The 22760-nt window shown below is 43.7% G+C and overlaps 1 protein-coding gene across 1 annotated transcript in view; it reads right to left on the reverse strand.

Moving 5' to 3' along the window:
* Positions 1–22760, reverse strand: part of ATXN1 (ataxin 1) — a 413977-nt gene that overhangs the window by 277963 nt on the left and 113254 nt on the right.

A 22760-nucleotide genomic window follows, 5' to 3' on the forward strand; every position in this document is an offset into this window, starting at 1 on the left:
GGGTACAGAATTTCAGTTTTGCAAAACGAAAAGAGTTCCAGAGATGGACGGTGGTGATGGTGGCAGAACACTATGAATGCACTTAATGTCAATGACCCTTACGCTCCAAAATGGTTACGATGGCAAATTTTATCTTGTGAGTATTTTACTACCCATGAGAAGTGAAGGTGGCTGTGTTTTGTTTCAGGATCAGGTCATATTCAAGCAAAGATAGGAGTTCTTTTTGCATAAAGTCATAGGGATTGTGCACCATAGATTGGGCACTGCATCCCTTTCTTTAATTTTCATAAACAATACCGAATTCCAGTGCACAAATGTTACAACAGCATATACTGTGGGTGAGAAGAAGGTTTAAAAAAAAAATCGTGAGAGTCTAAAGTTACTGCTCACATTGCAACCTTGACACGACAATTTTGCAAAAACAAGGGCTTAAATTTAACAGAATATGCCACGATTCAGAAAACGCTACTACCATATGCCCGAGGGGACTGAGTCACGCCTGCAGTTTAACTCTAACTCCTGAATTTTCTGACTTTCTGTATGTTTAAATTCTCATCACACCGCAGCTTCAACCTTTGTTTCTGTCACTGATCATACGATGCCCCTCTTATCATTTGACATAATCTCTACCATGCCATGCTTGTTTTTGAACAGCCCTGAGGTTCAGAGGACACCATGAGAAATGTTAAACAATAAAAACTGTCAACGATGACTGGAAATGGAAAAACAGCCCAGCCTTTTTTCGATGCCATCTTTATGCCTAGAACAACCTTCCCACTCTCACCCCCACATCCATCAAGTGAGCTGTATCTCTTCCTTCTTGCAAAGTTCACCTTAATTCACTTCTCTGGGATTCTATAATGAAGGCAGCTGTGATTACAGCAGACACGGAGAAGAGAATCCTATCCACCCCTGAGGGGGAAAGAAATGAGTACTAATTTCTGTCCATAAGTCTAAAAGGGGTAAATGGCGCAGATCACATTTTTTTACCTTGAGATGATTTTTGTAATTACATTTTTTATTGAAGTATAGTTGATATACGATCTTTCAGGTGTACAGCAAAGTGACTCCGTTATATATCATATGCTATATATATTCTTTTCCAGATTTGTTTCCAATATAGGTTATTACAAGATATTGAGTACAGTTTCCTGTGCTATATGTAGGTCCCCGTTGTTTATCACTTTTATATATAGTAGCCTGTATCTGTCAACTCCAAATTCCAAATTTATCGCTCCCCACACTTTCCGCTTTGGTAACCCTAAGTTTGTTTTCTGTGTCTATTTCTCACAGATTACATTTTTAATGTGCGTACGTGTGTGCTGTCGCTTCAGTCGTGTTCAACTCTATGATGCTGTGGACTGCAACCCACCAGGCTCCTCTGTCCATGAGATTCTCCAAGCAATAATATCGGAGTGGGTTGCCATGCCCTCCTCCAGGGGACCTGCCCGACGTGGATATCAAACCCATGTCTCTTATGCCTTCTGCACTGGCAGCTGGGCTCTTTACCACTAGGGCTACCTGTGAAGCCCTTTTTAGTGTATGGCTGGGCAATAACCTATATCTGTTTTTTCCATCTTTGCTCTCAGAATCTTCCAAGATCCCCAACAACCGGGCATTCTTGAGGGCCCTGAGGATTTAGCATGGCCTATCTGTCACTTACAAGGCACTGAGTCAAAAACACAGTGTGTGACTCACAGTGTTCCTGCTCGGAAGCCCACAATCTTTCTGGGAAGGCAAGGCAGGCATCACATGCAGAGAGTTAGTAATAGTAGGCGATTTTTCAATTTACACACACTTATTCAGCAAATATTTACTGAAGACCTACTAAATGCCAGGCATTCCGCCAGACGTTTGGGACAAAAATATGACTAAGACGTGGGCCCAGGAGAGAGACAGATGGGGTTCAGTGTAGAACCGTTTTATCATGGAGCCATCAGAACACTAGTAGGTGGTAAAATTAGCAGCTTCCCTCTCTCCAAAAAAAAAAACCACTGAGCCCTTAAGTAATCCAGTTACTGACTGAGTGAGCATTCTGGCCATGAAAGAACAGATTTGGAATGAACATAGTGATGCTGAAGCTTGAATACTCTGACCACCTGATGTGAAGAGCCGACTCATTGGAAAAGACCCAAATGCTGGGAAAGATTTGAGGGCAGGAGGAGAAGGGGGTGACAGAGGGTGAGATGGTTGAATGGCATCACCAACTCAATGGATATCAGTTGGAACAAACTGTGGGAGATGGTGAAGGACAGGGAAGCCTGGCATGCTGCAGTCCATGGGGTCGCAAAGAGTTGAACACGATCGAGTGACTGAAAAACAACAGGGATGCCTTCTGATGCTTTCCTCTTTAGAACCAGCATTCCAGGCACACAAATGCTCCAATAATCACTGAGAAGCAAATGACGAGCGGCCCCTGATGCAAACTTGCCCCCATGGAAGGACAGGAATTCGGGTTGGCACACGGACTTCCTCTTTCCTAACAGTTTTCACAAATCCCATTTTTTCTGTCTTCTCTGCAAGGCTCTAACCTCAAAGAAGGCAGAAAGTGAGTCCTGTGTGCATTTTCCCCAGCAGCTAGCAGGATGCGTGATACAGAGTGAGCAATTAAAAACATTTATGACATTAGCTGGAGAAGGAAATGGCTACCCATTTCAATACTCTTGCCTGGAGAATCCCATGGACAGAGGAGCCTGGCAGGCTATAGTCCATGGGGTCGCAAAGAGTCAGACACGACTGAATGCACAACTCAGCATGCACACATGCTCAAGAGTGTATATGTGTCATCTGTTTCATCTGCTTCTTGAACGACTGAATCAACATCACCCAACATCTAAGTCCAAGATCCTCTCCCAACAAATCTTCTAACTCAAAAGGGACAGATGCCACCACTCAGCTCCTCTGGACCACACAGCATCTGGGGAAGATCAACTCCTTGAAGGAAGGTGAAGAAGAAACAAGAACAGGCTGATGAATGACTCTACATTTTGGGTGATTTTAGCATATTCCAACCAGAAAAGAACTGATCATTCTGAGCAAAGATGTTAATGAGCCCTGCAAACAGAAATTACCACAACAGAACCATAGACATCTTAATTAATTCTTCTCCTCCAGCAATATTAGCACTAATGATCACAAAGTCTTCAACAGCAGTACAAGCGAAGATAGAGATACAAACACACACTTTTGGTACAACTTCAGTACAGACACAAACACAGGACTGTTCAGTATCTGTTTTTCTGAAAATTGCCTAAACACACAGGTGGGAGCAGTCCTGTTCATACTATATGATTCAAACCCCAGACACACTGTGGGTGGGTAATTTGGTGGTTTTGTTTGTTTGTTTTGTTTTCCAGCACTGAAGGCCCATCTGCCCCACCCTTTACTAAAGTCCACGAGACATCCTTGTGTTCTTATCAAAATCCTTCGTTTCTCTGAAGCTGCCTCTAATGAGGCAATAAAAAGAGAACTAATTAGTAAAACCAGATTTCAAAAACAAACAGAAAAGCAGGACAAATTTCTTAAAAATAAAAACCCAATTTTTTGAAAAGTTGATCAACGTTGCCTGCTTAGAACCTCTATAACCCTCTAGTGGAAAGAGGAATTCATTTTTTTAAGTCCTGACCATTTATTAGATATTTTTAAGGTGACAATGAGAAAGCTTCTGGGAGGGTGTCTGCCATGTTTTTCCCGTCCAATAAGCCATGGGTCTGTGGACAGAATCACGGACCTAGACTGGATCTTAGCACTCCTCTTACTCGGGCAACTTCCTTCCAACTATGGGTGTTGCAGTTCAGTTCAGTTCAGTCACTCAGACGTGGCCGATTCTTTGCAACCTCATGGACTGCAGCACGCCAGGCCTCCCTGTCCATCACCAACTCCCGGAGTTTACTCAAACTCATGTCCATTGAGTTGGTGATGCCATCCAACCATCTCATCCTCTGTCATCCCCTTCTCCTCCCGCCTTCAATCTTTTCCCAGCATCAGGGTCTTTACCAATGAGTCAGTTCTTCATATCAGGTGGCCAAAGTATTGGAGTTTCAGCTTCAGCATCAGTCCTTCCAATGAATATTCAGGACTGATTTCCTTTAGGATGGACTAGTTGGATCTCCTTGCAGGCCAAGGGACTCTAAGAGTCTTCTCCAACACCACAGTTCAAAAGCATCAATTCTTCAGTGCTCAGCCAGCCTTCTTTATAGTCCAACCCTCACATCCATACATGACTACTGGAAAAACCATAGCTTTGACTAGATGGACCTTTGTTGGCAAAGTACTGTCTGTGCTTTTTAATATGCTGTCTAGGTTGGTCAATAACTTTTCTTCCAAGGAGCAAGCGTCTTTTAATTTCATGGCTGCAGTCACCATCTGCAGTGATTTTGGAGCCCCCAAAAATAAAGTCTGTCACTGTTTCCACTATTTCCCCATCTATTTGCCATGAAGTGATGGCACCAGATGCCATGATCTTAGTTTTCTGAATGTTGAGTTTTAAGCCAACTTTTTCACTCTCCTCTTTCACTTTCATCAAGAGGCTCTGGGTGTTTCACCAGGTCTTTCTCACTCATTCATTCCTTCAGTAAGCATTTGGGCCCCTCTGTATTTTGTGACGGGCTTGCTGGGCGTCAGAGCCAAACAGGGACAATCATATGCCCCCAGGGGGAGTTCTCCCCAGGAAAGGACACAAGTCACTCTGTTGTTGAGTTAAAGTGGTGAGGCTGACTTAAAGAAGCAGTCTTATCACGTAACAGTATACCTCACGTGTATGTGTATGTGCTCAGTTGCTACGTCACAGCTGAGCAAAGACTCAGTGTCCAAGTATTTGCAATCCCATGGACTGTAGCCCACCAGGATCCTCTGTCCATGGAATTTTCCAGGCAAGAGTACTGAAGTGGGTTGCCATTTCCTCCTCCAGGAGATCTTCCCAACTCAGATATCGAACTCACATCTCTTGCATTGCAGGCAGATTCTTTACCACTGAGCCACCAAGGAAGCCCATATCTCACATACAGATAAAGAAACTCAAGGGCCCAAGTGAGTACAGGACCGTGTGGGCCAAATGTGCACACAAACATGGGCTGAAGTGCGGAGTAGGGTGACTCACAAGGGATTCATTAGAAAAAAGCTGAGAGAAGCAGTCACTTCAATACATAAAGGTAGAGAGCCTCTCTCTCCAAGCACCATGCTGACCAGAGCATTTTATGCTCATCTGTAAATCTGCACCGGAGAAAACAAGCAGTGATCTTACCTCCTAAACGCTGACATTAAAATAATGCATTATTTAAAATGAGCTGCTTAGGTAGTAAACTAACATTCAAGGAGTTTACAAAATTAGAAACACTAGAATAGGAAGTAAGAAGATAATGATACTTGTCAGAAGATATTAAGAAGACAAGTCAATAAAAGGGGTCTGTTCACAGAATGATTCTAAATACAAAATGGTCAGATTGATACTCAGAAATATGGCTTTTCACAGAAATAACAATAGAGAGGTTTCATTATGTAAATGGCTTATATGTCCGCCCAAAGTGCATGAAGAGGTAATTTGCATCTTTGCTAATCTGCATTTTTGTTGTCGCAGAAATGTCAAGGATTTCTCTTGCTGACTTCTGAGGGAGCCTTTCATTGGTATACCATAGCCTTTAGTTAGTTAGCATTAGTTCAGTTGTGTCTGACTCTTTGCAACCCCATGGACTTTGCAACCCTCAGGCTCCTCTGTCTATTGAATTTTCTAGGCAAGAATACTGGAGCGTGTAGCCACTCCCTTCTCCAGGGGAACTTCCCAACCCAGGGATCGAACCCACATCTCCTGCACTGAAGGCAGATTCCTCACTGTCTGAGCCACCAAGGAAGCCCATAGCCTTTATGACGGCAAAAAAAAAAAAAGACCACTGTGCTCTTAGTTGCTCTTAGATAATAACATATGCTCCTGGATGATGATGATAACTTCTGTGCTGGGCACTGCTCAGTGCGGCAGAAGCAGTCATATGAAACACGATTATTATCCCAGGTTCACTGCTGAGAGATGGAAGCGGTGTGCCCAGGGTCTCGTGGTCACTAACAAATGCAGGCTGGATTTGAATTCCCGTCTCGCTTATGGACCCCCAAGCCAGGCTTCTTTCCAGTGCCCTGCATATCCAATGGTGCAAACTCTGCCGGTATCATGACCATAACACTTCAGAAGGTATACAGAAAGATGGCTACAGCTGGTCAGTCCTGGGTGCGCATCTCGCTACCTGTCCCACTCGGTGGCACCCGTATTTGCCACCTGAGACCCCTGGATAATTGGTGCCATACTCTGGTCAGCTCTGGAAATGATTCAAATTACTCAGATCACATAGGGCTCACAAGTCCACATCTCACATCAGTCCAGAGTTAAAATCATCTGTCCCACATCTCCTCTGGGGGTCTCGCTGGACTTTCCATTAACATCTTAACTGGATTTCTACCTCACCACTCCTCAGTCAGACTCTTGGTTTCATGATCCACATTTCATAGGACCCTCCTCTCCTTAGTTCTCAATTATTATTATGATTAAAATCAGCGCTCTGAAATCCCAAGGTGATTGACTGTATACCTCTCTTCTCAGCCACAGACTTGCGTTAGAAAGGTCAGTCAACAACAGTTTCGTTTCAGCTACCTTGACTTATTTTCCCTATCTATCTGCTGAACAATTCTTCAGTTCTCCATCAAATAAGTAAAAACAAATGGAAACCCACTCCAGTATTCCTTCCTGGAGAATTGCATGGACAGAGGAGCCTGGTGGGCTATATATAGTCCCTGGGGTTGCAGGCTGACATGACTGAGCACACAGGACATCAGAAGGAAAGAGGAAGAGAGGAGAAGCTCTAATGCTTGAAAGAAGAGTGTGAGTTTAACCTCAGACAGCGCTGGTTTCGAGTCCTTATTCTATATCTCAGGGGGCAGCTATTAATCTGATTCCCTAACCCCGGTCTTCTCAGGTGTCTCCAGCGGTAAAGAACTCGCCCATCAATGCAGCAGATATAGGAGACACCGGCTCGAGCCCTGGTTGGGAAGATCCCCTGGAGGAGGGCGTGGCAACCCACTCCAGTATTCTTGCCTGGAGAATCCCATGGACAGAGAAGCGTGGTGGGCTGCAGTCCATGGGGTCACAAAGAGTCGGACACGACTGAAGCGACTGAGCATGAGCGTGATGAATGGTCTTCTATCATCTGTGAAACAAGCAGTAAAGCTCACCTCCTGGGGTGGGGTGGGGGTGGGGTTTGGGTTTAAATAGAGGTTGTAGGTCATGCTCCTAGTGTTGTACCCAGCAGATTCCTTCCTCTTCTGTTTTCTTTGGTCGAAAAGGAATAAGTAAGTGTTGGCTGCTCAGTCGTGTCCGACTCTGTGCAACTCCATGGACTGTAGCCTGCCAGGCTCGTCCATCCATGGGATTTCCCAGGCAAGAATACTGGAGTGGGTTGCCATTTCCTTCTCCAGGGATCGAACTCGGGTCTCCTGCATCGCAGGCAGATTCTTTACCATCTGAGCCACCAGGGAAGCCTTCGACAAGGAGTAGCTTTGCCTCATTCACTCAGCCCCCCCTCACTGTCTCCTTAAGGAACGCCCAGCCCCTGGCCTGTGCCCTGCAGGCTGGAAGCATCCTGGGACAGTGAGAGAGGGAGTGAGCGTCTCGTCACCCGGCCAGCGTGGCCGGCAAAATCTGCTCCTCTGTCAATACAGCCACAGGCACTCATATGGCTGTGACAAGGACACATGTGGCAACGTGCCTGAAAAGGCAGAAGGTAAATGCTAGTTTACACTCTTATTTCCATGAGATTAGGGGGAAGACACTGAGTCTTTGCTCTCTTGAATTTCTTCTGAGCTGAATTCCTACAGGCAAGATTTTTGTCAATGACCCAGAACTGCTTAAGCTTCCAAGAAGCCAAGCAACAAAACACAGCAAGAGCAGATAATAAAACCCGGGTAGCGGGGGTGGAGGAGGCAGTTAAGGGTCCCATTCACAGCGCTCCAAAAGGCAAGAGGGGCTTTCAGGAAAACAAAACCCAAGAGTTACCATGTCAGCACTACAGTTTCACAAACACCAGCCTCAACAGAAACCAGAAAATGGGAAACTGCTAGACAATCTGAAGTTTAAAGGAAAAGCCTATTTTTTAAAAATGGAAAATAGATGAGAACTGCCAATACCTAGGGCACTCAGTTTTAGAATATCTTCCCAGGTGGCGCTAGTGATAAAGAATCCACCTGCCAAGGCAAGACACCTGGGTTCGATCCCTGGGTTGGGAAGATCCCCTGGAGGAGGGCATGACAATCCACTCCAGTATTCCTGCCTGGAGAATCCCATAGACAGAGGAGCCTGGCGGGCTGCAGTCCATGGGGTTGCAAGAGTCAGAGACGGTTGAAGCTATTTAGCAAGCACGCACATTGACATTGAATTTCTTATTAAATGTTTTTGTTATGAAGACACACTTAACAAGAGGCATAGATAGCTTGCTAACCTGGCCACTTCATAAGATTTTCTTGTTTGATAGATTTAAGAGATTTAAGGCACAGCCATAAATCTTTTCCAAACAAGGAGGATTATAAGCAAAGTAATTAGTTCATTAATTAATTAGACAAACAAACCAGCCATTGACAAGCCTAGGGAAATTCCTTCCACTGCTTTTTTTTTTTTTTTTTTTCCTTTTTCCAGTTTAGGAGGGGAAAACCTGGGAAACAAACATGACCTACTACAGCTACAGTTCCTCATTTTATTTTTTTCCCCAAGCACCCACAAATCCAGGTCGCCCATTTGCTTCCAGGTCTTGCCCAAGTTTAAATCTCTTACCCAGTGCCGACCATCTGGAGCCCTCAGGGGGTTGCCACTGTGTCCTGCGTTTGCCCACAGATGCTGCTACACACCCCTCCCCCAGAGGCACCTGCCTGACCAGAGTGTCACAGTGGCTGCCAGGGCAAGACAGATATGTCGGAAAAGGCAAATATCTCCCGCTGTCCAGGAGGGGCTGGAGCAAGGCTCCTGAACAGCTCCAAGTGATTACAGACCTAAGACTCGAAGCTAATTAATGGAAACTGAAGTGAAGATGGTGACAGCTCAGAGCTAGAGTGTGAAGCTCATGTCATCTGGTGGAGAGAACCCAAGGAGAAATCTCCTAAGGGCAGGGCATTAAGGCTTGCACTTGATTTGCTTTGCAGACCTAACACATTTCTGTTGAAAACATGTCTTTACACCCTGGAGAGACTTCATAAGGTGCTGACCTGCTACTGATTCCGGCAATGCCTGCACCACAGCCCACAAAGTAACTCTTTGCTCACTGAATTCGGATCACCCAGCTGTCGTCATAGGGAGGGAGGTCCTTCAGTCCAACTAAACAAACCTATTTGTTGTCCAGCTTCTGGATCTCCGATCCTCACAAGCAATCATCTCCAGCATCAAATGCCCCTTTGTCCTCCACATCACACCATCAGGACTCTTTCCTCCTATAAAACACAGTTTAAACCACCCTCTCCCTTAATCCCATCTAAACGAACCCTCTCTAGCTCTCGCATCCACACAAGCAATAGACTTAGCTCTTACTTCCCACTGACATAGATGTTTCTATAGTGAAAACATTAATCCAGGGACTTCGCTGGTGGTCCACTGGTGAAGAATCCACTTGCCAATGCAGGGGACATGGGTTTGGTGCCTAGTCCAGGAACTAAGATACCACATGCTGCAGGGCAGCTAAGCCCACATACCACAACTGCTGAGCCCGTGTGTTCTACAGCCCAAAAGAAGTCACTGCAAGGAGAAGTGTGCACACCGCAACTAGAAAACAGCCACAACTAGAGAAAGACTGCTCAGCAATGAAGAGCCAGCACAGCCAAAATCAATAAATAAAATTATAAACACAAACAAAACAACACAATCATCCAACTCATGCTTAATGTATAACTTTGGGCAATTTACTTCTTCTTTCCCGGCCACAGTTTTTTCACCAGCAGAAGGCAGATAACAGCAATACCTATATCAGAGAGTCGTTGTGAGAATTAAACATTTATCTTTAATGTGTGTATGTATGCAGACATACAGACTTAGGGCATGCAACGTGCTTAGCACAGTACTTTGGGTACATGGTAAGCACTCAGAAAGTGTCTACGCTTTCAACCAGCATGACTGTTATTACTGTTACTCTGTCGCTCGTGCGCCCATTTGCATTGGTCTCCACACACAGCCCAGAAAATGAGGACGTGACAGAAGTTCAGTAAGTGTTAACTGAACAACTAAGCAGCAGCTTGGCAAGGATTCAGGTATTTCAGACTCAACCTACACTGCTGATTACAAAAGCTCATTCCCATGTGTGAGTTTGGGCGAAAACAAGTACAATAGTATCTGACTATTTAAGGAGGACAGTGGTAAGATAAATAAATACTCCTGAATCTCCAGAGAAAGGAATTGTAAGAAGGCTTTGGAATAAGAAAAAGGATCTACGAGGGCCCCCAAACATCTCCAGAAGCATCCTGAAGATAAAGACTGAAGAAAAAGGGAGAAGGTGGCATGGAAGCCAGCCCAGCACTGCGCACAGGACAAAGCCCAGCCCCTCGTGCTGGGGGAAGGGCAAGGGGCACCTCCTGTGCAAGAGAAATACCATTCCTTGAGAGGCGTTTCCCAGGTGTAAGTTACCCCAGGTCTCATCCCTAACCCCAGCAGTATTCAGTTGTCCTGCCTGTGCAGAGAGACATCCACCTGAATTTACACAGAGAGTATTTCCACTCCATGTGCTAGACCGCCCTCTTCGTTTCTGCCTGCCCGCCACCTGCTTCGCTTCCACCTGCTTCACAGAGACTTCCTCTGTGACATCTCATGTCTCTCTTAATCTTCTGATACAGAATGTCCCAGGCCAAGGCAACCTCCCAAAACTATCCAGGCTCCTACTGACCTGCCCCCTATAGAGGAGGAGACTGTTTTGGAGAGGTTAGTCATTTTCCAAAAGTCACAAAAGTAGGGGCAAGAACTGAGCCAGAACCGAGACCTGGACTCTGTGACCAGTCCCCTCCTCCCAAAGCAATCTAGTTTCCAACTCTGCAGCACCCTGCCTGCTCACTGCTTCCATTCCCAGCCCTTCCCAGACTCAGAGATTGCTAAGTCATGAAGATAAACTGTGTTGTCAAGCAGGCCACTGAAACAGGCCTCCTTGCTCTGGGAGGACTAAATATATTTGGCTGTTTCTACTCCATGGTCACCCTGCTCTGCATCACACCAACTGCCGTTCACTCGTAGCAGTCCATGACATCACATCTCCCTAAGATTTCTGACTAATAAGCAAGTTAAATGGCTAATCAATAATATCATGAACTGATTTAAAACCTTTTTTACAGACAGATTTGGGTTGGCCAAAAAGTTCATTTGGGTTTCTCCATTAAAAAAATCCAAAGAATTTTTTTGGCCAACACAATACTTTTAATTCTTTTTTTTTTTTTTTAAATGGGTTATATTTTGTTGGGGTCTTTTTCTCTCAGGCCATCACAATGCTAGTTCAGCAGGAAATGTCATACTTTGAATGCCAGAGGCACTAAAAAAATAATCTAAACTAAATTAGCTTTTTTACTCCTAACAACCGACTGGGAACAATAAAAGAATTCAAAGAAATAAACGCATTTAGCACACTAGAAATCAACAGCTGCTTCTCAAATCAAAGTTACCTGGAAAAAGAAACTGCTTAGTAGGGAGAATAATTTACCTTCAACTAACCATGTCAAGCTAGGAAAAAAAAACATCTTGCAAAATAGCCATTAAATTAATTTTTCTTTAGGTGGCTTGGGGATAAGAGAAGAAGGGATATAGTTCAGTTTTACTAAACTCCTAAGAAACTCTGATATACTGTACATGCTCCAGGCAAATGGCAAGCCGGGGGGAGGGAGATTCCCAGGAATCTGTGAATCATAACAGTTAGTCATCGTTCGGGAAACTTAGGAACCAGCTCCTATCAGTTAAGTGCATTATTATTTGCTAAGTGCCCAAGATATAAATTTCCCTGGAAACAATTGGTGAAGACACTACAGGCTATGCCCGGCCTCTTCACTGTCCTACTGTGTGGCCTGGCAGATTCAGGATAATTTCATATCCTAGTATGAAGGAGAAGTGAATATATGTAATTAATATACACACAGGCACACTCATGCACACAGAACTCTGGGCTTCCCCGGTGGATCACTGGTGAAGGATCCACCTGCCAATGCAGGAGATGTGGCTTTGATCTTGCTGGGTTGGGAAGATCCCCTGGAGCAAGAAATGGAAACCAACTCCAGTATTCTTGTCTGGAAAGTTCCATGGACAGAGAAGCCTGGCTGGCTGCAGTTTCTGGGGTCGCGAAGAGTCTGATACAACTGATCACATGCACACAGACAGGCATGTGTATACATATTCCTAATCAGAGGTGGATCCAGTGTTTGGGGTCTGAAGCTGATAAAGTTAGATAAGGGACAGAGCAGTGAATAGGGACAGGAGTGGGTCTTTAAACAAAGAGTTCACAAAATTATCTGCATAAAATTCGACACTGGGCCTTAGAAGGGATCTGTACAAGTGAGAGGCTATGAAGTTGAAGTGGCATTAGCCTGCAGATGGCTGTGCCTGGTCTGTAACACACTCACGTGTATTTGAGCAACTCAGGGTGGGGATGCCTGTCAGAGGCCAAGATCTACATAGTTCACTACAGCCCTCTTGAGCATCAAGTGTATCGTAAATACTTCAGCACACATTTTTGCTGAGTTCAGGTGGCCACGGGAAAAATGTTTACACAGTGTGTTTTAGACAAGCTGCTAAGTGAATTCCAGTATGCAGCTTTACTACCGTGGCAGGAAAACCTGCCGTCCACAGTAATGGATTAGGCAGCCATGCCTACAGTCTGGAAACTCACCTAAAGGTACCTGAGAGAGCACCTTGGACCAGAGTCACCGTGTAGCTAAACACAGAGGTTACAATTACATGTGGACAACGTGGGTTGGAACGGCGCCCCTGAAGTCAACGAGCTTAGGTTGGGGCTCAAGCGAAGCTGGGAAAAGGACAGTTTACAATACATGGTGTTTGCCACCGCCCTGCACTGGGAACCCAGGGCAGGGAGAGTCCTCTATTGCATCTTATTTATGGCTGGAGAAAATGAGAACAGAGAAAAACTCTGAGCACCTCAACATGAAATCAATCCATAGAGCTCTTTTTCACCATAAGAAAAACATGTACCCTGAAAGAAGATTCGAGAATCACAGGCTTCTGGGATTTGAGGCAAATGTCCACCTTAGGCCAGCAGAAGGTCATTCCTGTTCCATTAACTTTCAGGAAGTAGATTAGCCCCTTCCGGGCTTTCTTTATTCAGGCTCTCAGAGCTCCAGGGTGCCAGTGGAGTGTCGCTGAGATCAGCAGTGGTGGCTAGAATAGAAATCTGAAAATAACACAATCGCTCCGCCACGCCAACTCACTACTTTTAATTGCGGCTCATTAAAGATGTAAATAGAAGAAGAATTATGTTCACCTCTACTACAATCTCATCGCTGCAGTAAAATGACACTGCTTCTGCCTCTATGCAAAAAGGAATGCTTCTACTTTGCGTAATTATCACCGCAAGTGGAAGGCAATGATTCACCAATTTTCCAACAGCAGTGTGATTCACATGTTTCTGCTTGTTGTTTGACAGAGGCAGGTAGACAGAATGATTCATTTAAAAATCGCCCAAAAGAAGAAGAAAAGGCACGTCCGTCAAAAGATGGAATCTAAAAAATTCTGAACTCTTCTTAGTAGGTACTACAGAAATGTAAGCCTGCTTGAGGAAATTCTGCAAAGAATTTAAGCCAAAAGGGGGCTAAAACCAAAGCGAGGAAGAATCAAGAGGGAATGTGAAACTAACTACCCAACACGAATCAGAATTTTGTCTTAGAAATGTTATTTTCTGCTGTGGCTCAGATCATGAACTCCTTATTGCCAAATTCAGACTTAAATTGAAGAAAGTAGGGAAAACCACTAGACCGTTCAGGTACGACCTAAATCAAATCCCTTATGATTATACAGTGGAAGTGAGAAATAGATTTAAGGGACTAGATCTGATAGATAGAGCGCCTGATGAACTATGGACTGAGGTTAGTGACAATGTACAGGAGACAGGGATCAAGACCATCCCCATGGAAAAGAAATGCAAAAAAGCAAAATGGCTGTGTGGGGAGGCCTTACAAATAGCTGTGAGAAGAAGAGAAGCGAAAAGCAAAGGAGAAAAGGAAAGATATAAGCATCTGAATCCAGAGTTCCAAAGAATAGCAAGAAGAGATAAGAAAGCCTTCCTCAGTGATCAATGCAAAGACATAGAGGGAAACAACAGAATGGTAAAGACTAGAGATCTCTTCAAGAAAATTAGAGATACCAAGGGAACATTTCATGCAAAGATGGGTTCAATAAAGGACAGAAATGGTATGGACTTAACAGAAGCAGAAGATATTAAGAAGAGGTGGCAAGAATACACAGAAGAACTGTACAAAAAACATCTTTAGGACCAAGATAATCATGATGGTGTAATCACTCACCTAGAGCCAGACATCCTGGAATGTGAAGTCAAGTGGGCCTTAGAAAGCATCACTACGAACAAAGCTAGTGGAGGTGATGGAATTCCGGTTGAGCTCTTTCAAATCCTGGAAGATGATGCTGTGAAAGTGTTGCATGCAATATGCCAGCAAATTTGGAAAACTCAGCAGTGGCCACAGGACTGGAAAAGGTCCGTTTTCATTCCAATCCCAAAGAAAGGCAATGCCAAAGAATGCTCAAACTACCACACAATTGCACTCATCTCACATGCTAGTAAAGTAATGCTCAACATTCTCCAAGCCAGGCTTCAGCAATACGTGGACTGTGAACTTCCAGATGTTCAAGCTGGTCTTAGGAAAGGCAGAGGAACCAGAGATCAAATTGCCAACATCCACTGGATCATGGAAAAAGCAAGAGAGTTCCAGAAGAGCATCTATTTCTGCTTTATTGACTATGCCAAAGCCTTTGACTGTGTGGATCACAATAAACTGTGGAAAATTCTGAAAGAGATGGGAATACCAGACCACCTGATCTGCCTCTTGAGAAATTTGTATTCAGGTCAGGAAGCAACAGTTAGAACTGGACATGGAACAACAGACTGGTTCCAAATAGGAAAAGGAGTACATCAAGGCTGTATATAGTCACCCTGCTTATTTAACTTCTACGCAGAGTACATAAGAAACGCTGGGCTGGAAGAAGCACAAGCTGGAATCAAGATTGCGGGGAGAAATATCAATAACCTCCGATATGCAGATGACACCACCCTTATGGCAGAAAGTGAAGAGGAACTCAAAAGCCTCTTGATGAAAGAGGAGAGTGACAAAGTTGGCTTAAAGCTCAACATTCAGAAAACTAAGATCATGGCATCCGGTCCCATCACTTCATGGGAAATAGATGGGGAAACAGTGGAAACAGTGTCAGACTTTACTTTTGGGGGCTCCAAAATCACTGTAGATGGTGATTGCAGCCATGAAATTAAAAGATGCTTACTCCTTGGAAGAAAAGTTATGATCAACATAGATAGCATATTAAAAAGCAGAGACATTACTTTGCCTTCAATGGTCAGTCTAGTCAAGGCTATGGTTTTTCCAGTGGTTATGTATGGATGTGAGAGTTGGACTGTGAAGAAAGCTGAGTGCTGAAGAATTGATGCTTTTGAACTGTGGTGTTGGAGAAGACTCTTGAGAGTCCCTTGGACTGCAAGGAGATCCAACCAGTCCATTCTGAAGGAGATCAGCCCTGGGATTTCTTTGGAAGGAATGATGCTAAAGCTGAAACTCCAGTGCTTTGGCCACCTCATCCGAAGAGTTGATTCATTGGAAAAGACTCTGATGCTGGGAGGGATTGGGGGCATGAGGAGAATGAGAACAGAGGATGAGATGGCTGGATGGCATCACCAACTTGATGGACGTGAGTTTGAGTGAACTCTGGGAGTTGGTGATGGACAGGGAGGCCTGGCGTGCTGTGATTCATGGGGTCGTAAAGAGTCAGACACGACTGAGCAAATGAACTGAACTGAACTAATGAGAAAAACAGTTTCCCGTATCTTCTTTTACCCATATTCTCATAGGACCTAGTTTGTGAAATTAGAATGAGAATTATATCTTGTGGATGATTATTGATACAATGTAATAGTGAAAACAAATACACAGAAAAGTATGCTTGAAATATTGTGTTAAAAATTAACCTAAGGGCCAGACACAAAAGGACAAATATCATATGATTCCAGGTAGAAGTGGTACCCAAAGTCGGCCAACTCAGAGGCAGAATGTAGAGTAGAGGGCACTAGGAGTTGGGAGAGGAAGGAACAGGGAGTTCGTGGTTAATAGGTACAGAGTTTCTTTTGGGAAGATGAAAGAGCTCTGGAAATGAACAGTGCTGATGGCTGCACAATATTGTGAATGTACTTAATACCACTGCATTGTTACACTTAAAATTGGTTAAAGTGGCCAATTTTATGTTACATATACTTACTGCAATTAAATGTATATGTGTGTGTGTGTGTGCACTAAGCTGCTTCAGTCGTGTCCAACTCTGTGCAACGCTATGGACTGTAGCCAGGCTCCTCTGTCCACGGGATTCTGCAGGCATGAATACTGGAATGGGTTGCCATGCCCTCCTCCAGGGATCTTCCCAACCCAGGAATCAAACCCACCTTTCTTAACTCTCTCTTGCATGGCAGATGGGTTCTTTACCACGACTGCCACCCGGGAAGCCCCTTATATCTATATCTATATATAGTATATTTAAACATAAAATTCAGGACACATGCGGGATTGATGGCTGGGCTCCCAGGAGACAGTGCTGTTGGTTCCCTGACTCTCTCACGTGGATGAGGGCAGGACAGGCAAGGGAAGGGATGAGGCCAGTGTGGATACTCACCAGGAAACGGAGAAACGCCCACTCCTGCAAAGAAGGGGACAGCCACAGCTGAGCTAAGCCTCTGAACATCGGCACCGGCACGGAAGCTAAGCATTCAGAAGTCCTGATTTAAATGCATTAAGCAGATCTGATCTTTTGCAGGCTCTTACTCAATTTCATAGAGCAGAAAAGCACTCCAAAATTTGTCAAGTTAATAAATACGGATTTGGGTTGAATTTGCACAATATGCGCTTGTAGGTTCACTGGCCGTGACCTTTGATGATCCGAATTGAACTTCCCCTTTCACTAAATGTCACTCCAAGTTTCAGACAGATTTGGAAGCGAATGCCGCTCTGTGCCCATTACTAAGTGTTTTTTAGTATCATAAATTTGGTTTCAATCAGGCAGAAGAAACAAAGCATTTAGCGTTCCTGCAATGTACTCACTCTCAAACTCTATTTTACAATGGAGAGCAAGTTCTGTCTACATGACCGCCCAACACAGGGCACAAGGCCCTTACACAAGTGGCTAATTTGATGACCTCCCAGAAATGGCCACCTGCCAGGAGTATCGTTGAAAAAGGATGCTGGTCCTGAAGACAGTTGAAAATAATCCCTTTCTCATCAACTCCAACCAAGTAGGTTAGGTCCTCGGAGGGCTCTAGTTTCTCTCAAAGCAGCAGAGTGCAAGCCAAGTGCCCTTAAACCACTGGAAGAAACCACCCGAGTGGAGATTGGAAATCAGAAGTGTCCGAAAGAGGTGGGGGTGGCGGCAGGGCACAGGCAGGGGCTCGGGGAGAGACCAGGGCTGGAGTCCTAGCTTTATTCCTATAAGCCCATGTGATACCCTTCAACACCAATAACCTCATCCTTTATAATAACATACCATTTGAATGTAAAAGTCACACCATTGTCCTTCATTGTGTGTGTGTGTGTGTGTGTAAGGATCAGACGAGATGAAACAGGTACACACACAAAGAAATTGATATATAAAGTATTCTTAAATTAATTTTCTCCTTAAAGGGGAAAATGTACAAAATGTGTCTCCCAGGTTTTGCTGAGGAAGCTTTTAAAGAGAGTCAACCAGTATTTATGGAATATCCACCATTTTAAAGTGTTAGTGCTATTGCTCACAAGCAACACAGGGAGATGTAAATTATGTCTTTAATTTTGAGAAAATTCGAGTCTAACAGCAGATAAGTAAATCTCAGCTAAGTCTGATCACAACCCTCTCCCATCCCCAAACCTTCAGTGGCTCTCCACCACTTCAGAAAATATTCTGACCTTAATATGAGAGTAATTCAATAGTTCATCTGTAAAATGGGGATACCTACGTTGCAGGGAATTGCAATCAGAGCTAATTTATATAAAGCACCAATTGCACAGGCTGGTGTAAGGTGGCTATGCAATCAGTAATTCACATTAATTAGTATCATCATCATCATTATTAAATCAGTCTCCTTCCTCCCAAGCTCTCATTATTCCACCTCACACACCTTACCCTGGACCCAAACCAGTCCCTGGGGTTCCTTTGGCACCCAATGCCCGTCCCTTCTCACCTCTGCCACGTGGGATCCTGGCTCGTTTCCATGCTGGGCTCAGAACGCCTTCTCCAGATCGTCACCGCCAGCAAGGAGACCAAGCCTCTCACTTCTCTGTTTTCTCACAGCATTTCCTCACCTTCCCTAACTGAACTCACTCATAGTTTCCCCCTCCATAACTGACTGTAAATTCATAAACTCAGTTTGAAGGAAGGCAAAGGTTGGAAAAGTTTGATTACCAAATGAGGACCAGTCCAACTGAATACCATGACAGTAACATGATAACATTGTTGTTGAGTCACTAAGTCATCTCCAACTCTTTGTGACCCCGTGGACTGTAGCCCTCCAGGCCACTCTGTCCATGGAATTCTCCAGGCAAGAAGACTGAAGAGGGTTGCCATTTCCTTCTCCAGGAGATGTTCCCCACCCAGGGATCGAACCCGCATCTCCTGCATTGGCAAGCAGATTCTGTACCACTGAGCCACCAACGAAGTCTGGCAGGAAAATAACAGCTAACATTTTGTTACGGCTTTAACTTTTTATTTCATTCTCACAAGTGATAGATGCTGCTTAATTTCTCCTAGTCCATGGATGGATGAACCAAGACCCAAGAAGGTTAAGTAACTTGGTAAACATGACAGAGCTAGTTAGGGGCAGGTTTGCATTCAGACTCGGGAAGTTTGCCTCAAGAACCTATGCTCTTATGCTGCATGACATTGTTTTCCAATAGCATTATAGCAATTTATTATGTCCTATTTTAGAAAACCTCTAAGGACCATAATCAGTTCTCTCAGGGCTGGGTTTTAAAACTTTAGATCCATCAAGGTGTCCTATTCTGCATTCAGATCCTTAAAGTCTCAGGAAAGGACTTCCTAATTGGGCTCCTCTAGCTTGCAGACTCCTCTGCGTGCACTCACCAACACTAAACAGCCTCCAGGAACTACAGCCATAGGATCAGCCCATGGACCCACATACGTGGTCTGCAGAGGGCAGTTCAAGATAAGCACCTACTACCCCGAGTAGCATCTGAAGCTGTAATGAAACTTACAGATGTCTATTGCCTGCTGGAGGTTTTGTCATGAGGTAGTTAGGATGCTTTCGAGGATTGGCTCTCACAAAAGGGCAATTCGACAGTCAGTACCTCCTGCTAAATGAACTGGAGCAGTCACCGGGCAAGGCCGCAGCCCAGCGGACAGTGCAGCAGAGGATAACTAACAGTGTGCATTCATCCACCTAAGCCCTGGTCTATTTCTTAACGCATCTTCTAGAGAGCCGAAGGGTCTGGCTTTCACATGAACGCGAGGCACAGGACATGAAAAGAGGAAAATTCAGCAAAGGTTCTTCACTGTGGCAAGCCAAGATCAACTCACATGCAAGGCTGAGAAGCGATGTGGTATTTAACGCATCTCATCAGTAGTCAGTGTTGTTGACTGGCCAATTTCTTAAAATCTGCTCATCTAACGATGGCTCAACTTTTGGCGTAATTTTATACACAAGAAAACTGAAATCTGGGTAAGAATAGCATGCAAAGGAAAAAAAAAAACTGGCAAACCTCAGTCTTGCTGAAGAACTCGTTAATTCTAATAGTTTGTCTCTAGATCCTCTTGGACTTTTATGTAGACAGCTATATCACTTATTCAATATTAATAAAAATATTTTGGTTCCTTTTTTAAAAAAAAACCTGGCAAACCTCAAATTGAAATTCTCTATTCCCAGCTTACTGACTCTAACTAAAACATTAATAGGAAAAATGATATGTTATAAAATAATATACAGTATTAAACATTCTTACCCCGATGACAAAATATTCTTTAAAAAATGTGTAACATGCCTCACACATTCATCTCCAACAAATCCCATTCTGAATTCCTTGCAAACAAGTGCCAATGATGATGTTTTTAGTGGCATTTTTAACACGTGACACTAAAAAAACCACCCTACTCCCCCATTTGAAAAGGAAATTTTGAGGATGCCAAATTAATTTTGAAGATGACTTTTCATTCTATTTAAGCCAAGATATTTTTTTCTCCTTTGATATTTTAACCAAATAGAATTCTTAGAAATGAAAAAATAGTAACAAGTATATTTCCAGAGCAGAATAGCCTTTCAGAATCGAAAACGTTACATCAATGCTTTCCTGCTATCCACTCTTGACTTTTTAAATTCCCTTAGGAAAAAATACCACCTATTCATACTACGTTGCCAGCACTGGATGTGTTATTTCTTTGGATTTATGATTTGGCTGATATAATTTTTCATGACATAATACAGTTTTTTTTTTTTTTAAAGCAATTTCTAGTAACTTCACTGATATGGCTACTGAGAAGCTGACAGGATCCTCCCTGATGTTAGAATTTTCAAATACCAAAGATCCACCCTATTTCTTTACTGAAAATGGTCTGATGCTGAATCCAACAACTTTTGTAAAAACTATTTAACCAAAACATTTCCTTTATATCATTTCTATAACAAGGTAATTAGCACTGAGCTTATCTGAAAAATGTTACATCTCCCCTGAAGGATTACTTGTATATTCATAAATGAATTCTTTCCTTTCTTCTCACCTTCCATAAATATGTACTGAGCTAAATTATGTGGCGGAATGGGCTTAATACTTGGAATACAAGGTTTAAAATAAACCAATCTCTGCCGTCATGAGCCACCCACAGAGATAACTTTGTAAACAAAGAATTGCAGTACATAGAGCAGGAAAAGGGGACATTTCTATTTGGCCTCAATGAAAGAGGAGTCCACTGGGTACAGAAACAGAATCTCACACCGAAGAATCAACGTGAAGAAAGGCATGATTATTAAAATACACAGTATGTTCAGAGTAGAAGGAAGTGTGTGGAGAGATGCGAGGGGTGGCAGATGAGGTTTAAACACTAAGCTGATAACGAGTTCCTAGGGGGTCTCAAATATCATGCGACGAAATTCACTTTATCTCATAGGGAAGAAAAAAGCTAATGAAAACGCTTTAAATTTTTCCTTGCATTTCATCCTATTCATTCATTACTATGAAAAATACCAAGAGAAATATTTTAAAAAAAAGAAGTACCGATCACTCTCACGCTGCAAACATCTTTCCTGTTTGCTTTATTCACGTCTACTCTTTGCTGACAGGCACCCATTCCCATCATGACTTTGTGACCAATACGTGTATGCAATTTTGAATTATGAATTTTACACTTAACATTGTATTAGAAACAGTCTTCTGTACTTCCACACACTGTCAAGGGTTTTCAGGAATAATTCAATCAGATCCTTTTCTTTAAGAAGGTAATTTTCAAAATAGTAGGATGAATGGGATAGAGAAAGGAAAGACTGGAGGCAAGAATACTCTTTGGGGGCTCTCCTGGTGGTCCAGTGGTTAAGAATCCGCCTTGCCATGCAAGGGACATTGGTTTAATCCCTGGTCTGGGAAGATCCCACATGCTATGGAGCGACTAGGCCCACCCACCCCAACTACTGAGTCCACACGCTGCAACTACCGAAGCCTGAGTGCCTAGAGCCTGTGCTGCAGCACAAGAAAAGCCACTGCAATAAGTCCATGCATGGCAACCAGAGAGTAGCCCCTGCTCACAGCAACTGGAGAAAGTCCATGCACAGCAACAAAGACCCAGCACAGCTAAAAAGTAAAATAAACCTTAAAAAAAAAAAAAGGCAGACTACTCTTTGGAAGTAGCTGCCCTAGTCCAGGCAAGTGATGCTAACAGCCTGAAAGAGAACTTGGGTGAGGAAAGGAGAAGAGTGGATAGTCTGAAATCTATTTAAGAGGCAAAAACTACATGTGGTCAAGAGATGACATACAGGAAGAGGAGGAGGTGACCAGCCTCGGTGACTAGCTGGCTGGTGACCTTATTTCTCTAAACAAGGAACCCATAAAGGGAGACAGGAGACTGAAGGTACACGTTTAGCCTCAAGGTGAAGACACCTTTGGAATATTCAAATCAGAGCCATCTGGGAGGAAGTCAGAAGCTAGTGACCTTAAACTCTGAGGAGAAAGGGGAACAGTGTTAGTCATTTGAGCGGAGCTGATAATGATGCCACGAAGCAGTGAAGCCTTCAGGGCGCGCGTGTGCAGGAACCAACATGGGTGAGTTTCAGTTTTCACTCCAACAGTGTGCAAACGCGGCTGTTAATTCTAACTTCTTTGAGGCAGAGCAAAGACCTCCCTTCAAAGCTCTCAAACTGTCACCAAGGAAGGGTACCTTTCACGGCAATCAATGTGGGCTTTGATGACGCCTATTACAAGACAATTCACTGCGTTTCCTGAACTGGTGTGGTTTCACTCACAGTTAGACCAAACCACACAGCCGCTCTGAAGGGCTGATGTAATTATTA

The sequence above is a fragment of the Bos mutus genome, chromosome 23, assembly GCF_027580195.1.
Source record: "Bos mutus isolate GX-2022 chromosome 23, NWIPB_WYAK_1.1, whole genome shotgun sequence".
In the NCBI taxonomy this organism is placed as follows: Eukaryota; Metazoa; Chordata; class Mammalia; order Artiodactyla; family Bovidae; genus Bos; species Bos mutus.